This window comes from Cucumis melo, chromosome 8 (genome assembly GCF_025177605.1).
Source record: "Cucumis melo cultivar AY chromosome 8, USDA_Cmelo_AY_1.0, whole genome shotgun sequence".
In the NCBI taxonomy this organism is placed as follows: domain Eukaryota; kingdom Viridiplantae; phylum Streptophyta; class Magnoliopsida; order Cucurbitales; family Cucurbitaceae; genus Cucumis; species Cucumis melo.
In genome coordinates, this window is record NC_066864.1 from 13,579,976 (window position 1) to 13,588,974 (window position 8,999).

Here is an 8,999-nt window from a genome sequence, read left to right on the forward strand (position 1 = left end):
TCCGCCTCTCTAGTATCCACCACGCTCGCTAAGATACCCCAAGTACCCTGACTGAGCAGTTTACTGGCCCTGATGGCTGAGATTACCTGAGGCAACGACTTTGACCCTCCTCCCTTAAATTTAAAACTGGCCATCGAGGGAGGGTTAAACGTTACCTCCTTACGTGAACAATCTATGCTGGCGTGGTTAGCGGCCAACCAATCCATACCCAGGATTACATCAAAGTCCAGCATATCCAGAACTATCAGCGTTACTTCAATCACATGGCCTGCTATCTCAATCTGGCATGCCTTCACCTTTTCTTTCGACAACATACATTCCCCGGAAGGAGTAGATACTGACAGAACATGGTGTAAGGGCTCTACCTCTAAGCGGGCATGCGACACAAATGCGGAAGAGATAAAAGAATGTGACGAACCCGAATCAAACAAAACTAAGGCGTAATGCCCCAACACTGGGAGCGTACCTGTCACTACTGTGCCTGCCTTCTCAGCCTCAGTCCTGTTGGTAGCAAAGACTCTACCCTGATGCGGAGCACCTGCTCCCTGATTCTGCGCGATCCCCGTGACTCTCAACGGGCATCTATCAGCGGTATGACCCTCTTGCCTGCACTTAAAGCAGGTCCTGGTCCCGAATAAGCAACGGCCCAAATGGTGCTTCCCACAAGTGGTACACAACGGCTTCCCTCTGGCAGCCTCCCCTGCCTCAAAAGGTTTCTGCTGGAAGCTGCGAAACTCACCACCTGGTCTGAAATTCCGCTGTGGCACTGGAACAGGCTGCTGCTCAGCCTTCCTCTTCTGTCCCGACGTCGAACCTCTACTAGCGGTCTTAGACGAGTTGGCCCTCTCCTGTAAACTGAGATCCTCTGCCAGGCGCAGTGCATCGGCATGAGTAGCGGGTCTGAAAGCTCGGACCAAACCCTGAATGTCCAGTCTGAGGCCTCTAACAAACTTGTCAGCTCTGGCCGCCTCGGTCGCTATCATCTCGGGAGCGAAGCGGGATAACATGTCAAACTCCGCATCATACTGCTCCACTGTCATGTCACCCTGCTCTAAGTTCAGAAACTCCTGCCGCTTGGCATCTCTCAAACTGGCAGAGAAGAATTTCGCATAGAAACTCTCCTTGAACTGCTGCCACGTGATCTGACTCACATCACCACCTAGCATCCTCTCTGTAGTCTCCCACCAGGCAGTACCTCTGTCAGTCAACATAAAAACAGCACACTGAACTTTCTGATCCTCAGGGCATTTCATGTAACGGAATATGGTCTCCAAGGACGATAGCCACATCTGAGCTCTGGTGGGGTCCTCCAAAGACCCATCAAACGTCGTGGGATTATACTTCCTGAAATCCCTCAGGTGCTTAGCCTCTGCTGACAACTGATCCGGCACAAACTGGGGTGCAACTGGTGCCGGAGCCGGAGCTGGAGCAGGAACTGGTGCTGGAGCTGGCGCTGGAGCTGGCGCCGGAGTTGGCGAGGCAGGCTTCTGCTGCTCCCGCATCTGCATAATCATATCTCTAAACCTCTGCTCCATGGCGGCTAGGTCCGCATGAGTAACTGGCGCAGCCGGGTCAGGGGCTTGGGCTACAGGCTGCACCTCAGGCTGAACGCGTCCTGCTCCCCTTCCACGGCCTCCTCGACCACCCCTACGTGCACCTCTCCTTGGTGGCATTTCCCTAACAACCACCAACTATTCCTTTAGTCATAAATTGGTAATTGAATTTGCAGTTTAACTTAGGTAAGGTAATGCATGTAGAGTTATACATATACTTTCATGAGAGCGTACCTGACGAGCGGCAAGGATCGTTTCAGCCATAAGGACACAAAACACAGACTCACATTATAAGTCAGTCTACAGAACCTAAAACTTAGGCTCTGATACCAACTGTAACGACCCAACTTTTCCGGACTAAGCTGAGGTCACTACCAAATACCAAAACTCGACCATTCAACATAAAATTTAAAACGGACCAGGTACGATTCATTAAAACAGTATAAACCTTACAAAAGACAGTTTCGGGCCCTAATTTTAAATAATTCAAAAAGTCACAAGATAAAATGTTAAGTCACCAGTCCAAAAATCACAATCGAAATATTCTGACAAAATACATAGCGGAAGCGAAAGAAAAACAGACGCGTCCATATGGCCTTCACGCATCCTTCCTGCCTCTCGTCGGTCTGCCCCTCGCTGTACCCCTACCTGAAAAGTTAAAGAAGAGAAAGGGTGAGTATAAACATACCCAGTAAGGGACCCACTACTGGGCCCGTTAGGGAACAACAGTTAACTTCCTATTCGGGGGTACCCTACATAACAGTCTAGTGGTTTCGTAGAACGCACATATCAGTCTAGTGCTCCCGAAGGATGCACATATCAGTCTAGTGCTCCCGAAGGATGCACATATCAGTCTAGTGCTCCCGAAGGATACACATATCAGTCTAGTGCTCCCGAAGGATACACATATCAGTCTAGTGCTCCCGAAGGATACACATATCAGTCTAGTGCTCCCGAAGGATGCACATATCAGTCTAGTGCTCCCGAAGGATGCACATATCCGTAAGGCACACTACCCCATAGATGAAGCTAACCGTTACCCCTCAGTCCAAACTAAACTGTCTACATCAGCCACATCCCAACGACATTCATATCACAGTCCCACCATAGGCTTTGTCAGTCAGATAGTATAGGTTTAAACATCTACACCCTCAGTTGCTTTATGCATTACCGATTCGCACGCCCAATAGGGAAACCCTAGGTCCAATCGACTAACCAACCAAAACCGGACTCACTGTCCTTCCCCGTCCAAATTCCATGAACCACATCCAGACCAGTGCTTTACTACATACTAAACCGTAACTTTAAGGTCCATCAACATAAAATTTCAATCCACAAATAGCAGTCACAGTATATTTTCATCAGACAAAATATAATATCAGTACTTAACAGTCGACACGCATACAGATATTCAGTACAGTCACTAACGTGTAATCCCCTGTGGATTACTACGGTTTTAACCTGGACTCGGGGTCCAGTAGTAGGAAAACCCTTACCTGAAACTCGGTTATGCCCCTCGATCGAAAACCACGCTCGACAGATCTACCTAACGAAACACGAAAGTTTTAGTTGATGATTTCAGTAGCAGTTGTTTTAAAAGGTTATCCGCTGACTTACCCAAGGAAAGGAAGCTAACTCCAACCAGGTCTGCCGCGGAACCCGAGAACTTAAGCGTCAACTCTGCACTACCTTCAAGGGAGAAAAGTAGGGCCATATCTTAATCCAACATTCAAACTCGAATCGGACGAGGTAACATTAGGGAATTCATCAGAACAATCCTTACCGAAGACTCACCGCGAACCGAAATGAAGGAAGGAAGGCTTAGGTGGCTCGGCTCGGCTCGGCTCGGCTCGGCTTGGTTCTCGGCTCGGCTTGGCTCGGCTCGGCTCGGCTCGGCTTGGTTCTCGGCTCGGCTCGGCTTGGTTCGGCTCGCGGCTCGGCTCACTCGGCTCGCGGCTCGGCTTGGTGCGGCTCGCTCGGCTTGCTCGGCTCGCTCGGCTCGGCTCACTCGGCTCGCTCGGCTTGGCTCGCTCGGCTCGCTCGGCTCGGCTCGCTCGGCTCGGCTTGGTCGAATCGGATCCGTGGCTCGGGTCGGTTTTCTTCCCTTTTTCTTTGCTCCGCCCGACAACGCTCGAGTGAGAGACGTCGACGGCGGACGTGGGTGGCTCTCCTCGGCGTTCAGTGCTGCGTCGGGAACACCGGTTGAAGTGAAGCCGTCGACGGTGACAGAAACGGAGGAAGAAGAAGAGATGACGGCTGTCGGCGGTTGGAGCGAGTCGGGATTGGATGGAGGCCGCGGCGGAATCCGCTTCAACGTTCGTGGACGGAGGCGGAGATGAAGAGATGGTGGCGGCGTCGGCTTCGTGAAGGCAGACGGACTGACAGGCGAAGAACGGAGGAAGAAGAAGCAATGGATGGCTCGGGTGGCGGTGGCGCGGTCGTGAGGAAGGAGAAGGAAGAAACGGAAGAGAAAGAAGAAAAAATTTTCGATGGGGGGGGGGGGCGGCGCGAATTAGGGTTTTTAAAAAAAAAATTTATTATATATATATATATATATAATTCTTAATAAATTTATAATATAAATAATTTAAATTAAATAATAATATATATATTAAATATAAATAATAATGATAATAATAAATTAATAATAATAATATATTACTAATATTAATATTAAATAATTAATAATTTATTTTATTGTTTTATAAATAATAATATTTCTTTAATATTAATTAATAATAATTATTATTATAATATTAATATTATAACAAATAAAATAAATATTAATAATAATAATATAATTAATATTATATTATTATTATATCAACTTGCATTTTACATAAAACGAGAAAAATTTTACCTTAAATTTTCGGGGCGTTACACTATGTATAGTTGAAGCTATCAAAAGACGAAGTCATTGTTCGAGTTGGTACCATAAAGTTAAAGCTGAAGTTTACCGACATAATGCGATTAAGATCATTAAAAATTTCAAGATATAAAAACAAATTTATTGAGAATACTTTTCTTTTTTTAAAAAAAGAAGGACCACTGAAGTACATGTGAGTGGATTTACCACCTTAAAGATAATTCATAATACTTTTCTGGGTTACAGCGGAAGACTTTAAAATGTTTTGAAAAAGGAAATTTGAGACTTTTCTTTTTCAATGTTTTGTTGGAGGAAGAAGAAACAATTTCAAATATATCATAAAATTAAGAATTAAAATTTTGAGATTTAAAAGTGGTTTTTCTTTTAATGAGATGTAATGGTTGCATGGGTATAATACTGTACTTTAAACAGAAAATACATCACCAAAATATGCTAACAAATATCCAACACCAATAATTTAAAATATAATGTTGGTGTATAAGTAGTATATCGCATTAACTCAACAACATCGTATCACTACATTTGAAAAGAAGAATTTATATCACTACTAATAGTTCTTAAATATGCATTTTTTTTCTCTCAAAGTACATACTGCTACAACAACAGCCCACTGAAAATCTAATTTCAAGCGTCGCATTGATGTATGAATAATTCATCCAATTCACTCAAAATGATTGTTAATATGATCAATTAAACCATTATAAGCTGTAAGCTGTAATATAATATAGTAGATATATGCATGTTGAAACACTAATTAAATTAAATTTATCTCAAATCGTCAAAAAGCAGAAGTTGATGATGAAAAAAAATTTAATATAACATATAACATTCTCTCTCACGACTTGAAATGTAAAGAAAAGCCCAGAAATCAATATTAAAAGGTAGGGAAACAACTATACAACTTTAATTACTATGCTATGCCTTTCCCTCCTCAACTCTCTTTCCCATCACTTCATCCTTTACTTAAATTTATAGACTTCTAAACTTTTAAATTCAAAAACTTAAATTCACCCACAAAATTCGTAACCTCTTGTGTGATACCCTATTAAATAAAAGATTCAAATTTATGTAGCCAACGTGTTTGATACCATAAAAAAAATAAATATTAGATATCAAGAATCAACAAGAATCAACCTGAACTTGGAGTCTTTGTCCTTCCTATTCCTTTCCAAATGCTTTCTAATCGAGACAGCCTTCTTAATCAAATGGTAAAGATCCTCAGGAATCTCCGGAGCAAGCCCTTTTGATAGTAATAAAAAAACACACATTCAATTACCACAACAGCTAAAACCTAAAACTAATACATTAACATATACTCAATCATCCATATTTATCCTGGTAATAGCTAAAACCTAAAACTAATACATTAAAATTTCGAATTGATGAACAAGAAGAACAAGTACAATACCATGAGCAAGAATGCGCAAGATCTTATTGCCAGTAACACTCTTAACCTCAGCAGTACCGTGAGAATCACGAAGAATGACACCGATGCAAACTATATCCTCACCTAAATCATCCAAGCGGAAAGGTGAGATGGAAACAAGAGAAGATTAGAAAACAGTTGCATATGGTCTAGAAAATTAGAATATATCCTCACCTAAACCATAAAAAAATTAGAAAATTAGAAAACAAGATCAATTACACTGATTTTTGAAGATCACCTCCACTATTACACAGCTGCATATGGTCTCTCAAATCTAAAAGTCTCTACATTCCTACTTTATTGCCGATATTATAAGAACTTCATGCAACTACAGCAATGATATAGCTTTATTTTCTCCATTCATTTTCCTGCCCAAGTTAAGCTAATTCTAAAGAGAATAGTTTTTTGATTCCTTTCTATGAACCCAGTAGAAAGTAAGAACTTCCAGTTTGACCAACATTTTAACATAGCACAACATCTCTAACCTGTACCTGTCACTACACCTCATCTACCAAATACAAACTTCCAGTTTGACCAACATTTTAACATAGCACAACATCTCTAACCTGTACCTGTCACTACACCTCATCTACCAATTACAAGAAGCTTATACTAAACGCAACTCCAGCCATTTCATCCTTATTTACAGCATTATTGTAATTTATGCTTTTCAAGATTCGTCGACGCCAATAAAGCCCGCAACACAAATCTTCCAATGCCTTGACAACTTTCCCTTCTCTAAGAATCCATAATCTAAATCGAAATCAAAAAACATGCTAAAAACCCCAAATGAAAGAAGATGGAAATTTTACCGTGAGAAGATGTATTTTGTGAACGCGGACGAATTTGATTCCAAGGGTGGGCGAACCTGGTTGCTGGTTGATGTGAACGCGGACGAGCGGATGAGTTTCAAAAAACCTGGTTGCTGTGAACGCGGTTGCTGTGAACACGATTGCTGTGAACGGGGACGACCGGACGAATTTCTTTAGAAGGAGAGAAATGCGGCCAAATTTGATTCCAAGGGTGGGCGAACAGAACATCAATCGATCGGAATGGTGGCGGCGATAGAAATGGTGGAGGCGATATAAATGGTGGCGGCGATAAAATGGCGGCGTCGATTAAAATTGTGGCGTCGATCGGAGAAGAAATGAAGGAGATTCGGAGAAGAAATGAAGGAAGTTCGGAGAAGACGAGGGTCGAATAGATTTGGAATCGAATAGGTCGAAAAGGTAAAGTAAGAGAGAGAATTCACGAAAAAAATTATTAAAAAAAATTAAATGGACCTTTAATGTCGGTGGAAAACCGACATTAAAGTGTCTATTTTTTTCACAAAATAAAAATATTAAAATTAAAATTTAAATGGACCTTTAATGTCGGTTCTCAAAATGGCGGACCTTTAATGTCGTTTTAAAACCGACATTAAAGCTTTGTCTTTAATGTCGGTGGAGAACCGACATTAAAGATCCGCTTTTTCAAAACCGACACCAATGGTCTTTTTTCATTTTTCCCAAGCGACATTAAAGCCTATATTTGTTCTAGTGATTGAAAGTTGTCGTTGATAGCAATTGATAGTTGTTATACGTTGTTATCACCGATAAATGTTATGATTAATAGTTTTAATTTGGGAAATATGTTATTAGTTGATATAATTGATAGTGACTATCAACAATAGCTTTTATTAATGATAGCCACTAAAGAGTGGAGTAACTTTCAATTTGAATAATATGATATATCAGTTGCTATAGTTAATGGCTATCACGGATAATTTTATCAATGGTAGCTTTCAATTTATAAAAAATGACATCAGTTGCTATCACTAAGATCTTTTGTCAACGATGTTGCTATCAATTGATATTTTTAAGAGTTATTATAAGTAATTTTTTCTATATTGTTATCAATGTCAAATGATGTCACTAACATTATCTATCTATGATTGCATTAGAATGATATCACCAATAGCAACTATAAATGATATCATTAAAAGGATATTTTGTTATAAGTGATATCTCCTTGGTAAACACCTCAATTTTAAATTGATAAGGTTTAATTAGGCTATGAGTTGATATTTTTCATAACTACTATCAATCATATTCTATTGCTATCACTTATAATATCTATTAGTGATAGCAACATAAGGATATCATTGATAGGATCTATAAGTGATATCCCTAATAGCTAGGCTACTACATATTAATGTAATGCTACTCTAAAGTGATATTGTGGTTGTTTGTTTTTAGCATGAATGGGCAAAAAAAAAAAAAAAAGAGATTGGAGTAGCATGCTATCAATAACAACTTTGAATCGCTAATAACATACTATCCATATGATAGTTCTATCACTTATAGTATAAATGAAATTGACATAATTGGAACTTTTGTTGAAATAAATTATTGATTTTAGGTTATGCTATCAACATTTATATGTATAAATTCAAAGTTCAAGTTGTTAGTGATTAATTCATAAATTATATGTTGACATATTCGACATGATGTTATTGACAGAAGTTATCACTGATAGTATGATATTAGTTATAAAAGTCATCACTTAGCATAAGAGGAAGGAAATTGAAGGACAAAATTGCTATTTTAAAATATTTACCATATGATTGGTAAAAAATTGTTATTTTTACAAATTTTATTCCCTTGTGCTATAGATTATATTTATTTTCTAATTTGTGTAGTGTGGTGCAATTTTTCAAAAACAAACCGTTCATAGTATGTTTTTTGGAATATATTTAAGCATTATAAAATATTGGTTGATCACTATTGAAAAATTAAAATAAATAAAAAAACTACTTTCTATTTGAATGAGCTATGTATCGTACAATTTAAATGAAGTTTATATATACATATCATTGTTTATTATAGCATGTTAGTGTTCTTATTATTGGCTAAATATATTTTTATGCCCTCTAGCCTCTATTCTTGGGTTGGCTTGGGGTTGTCTCATAAGTTGTCTCTAAATGATCGTGTATCGACTGTTGTTTCAAAGGTGTCGGATCTTGTAGATTATTTATTTTCATATTTATGATATTTTATAGATTGGAAATACGCTGATTATTTCCTTTTTGCTTTCTTTTGAAGATTATTTATTTGCACTGGTCGTGTACTTAAGTATAAAAATGTCTTTGTGC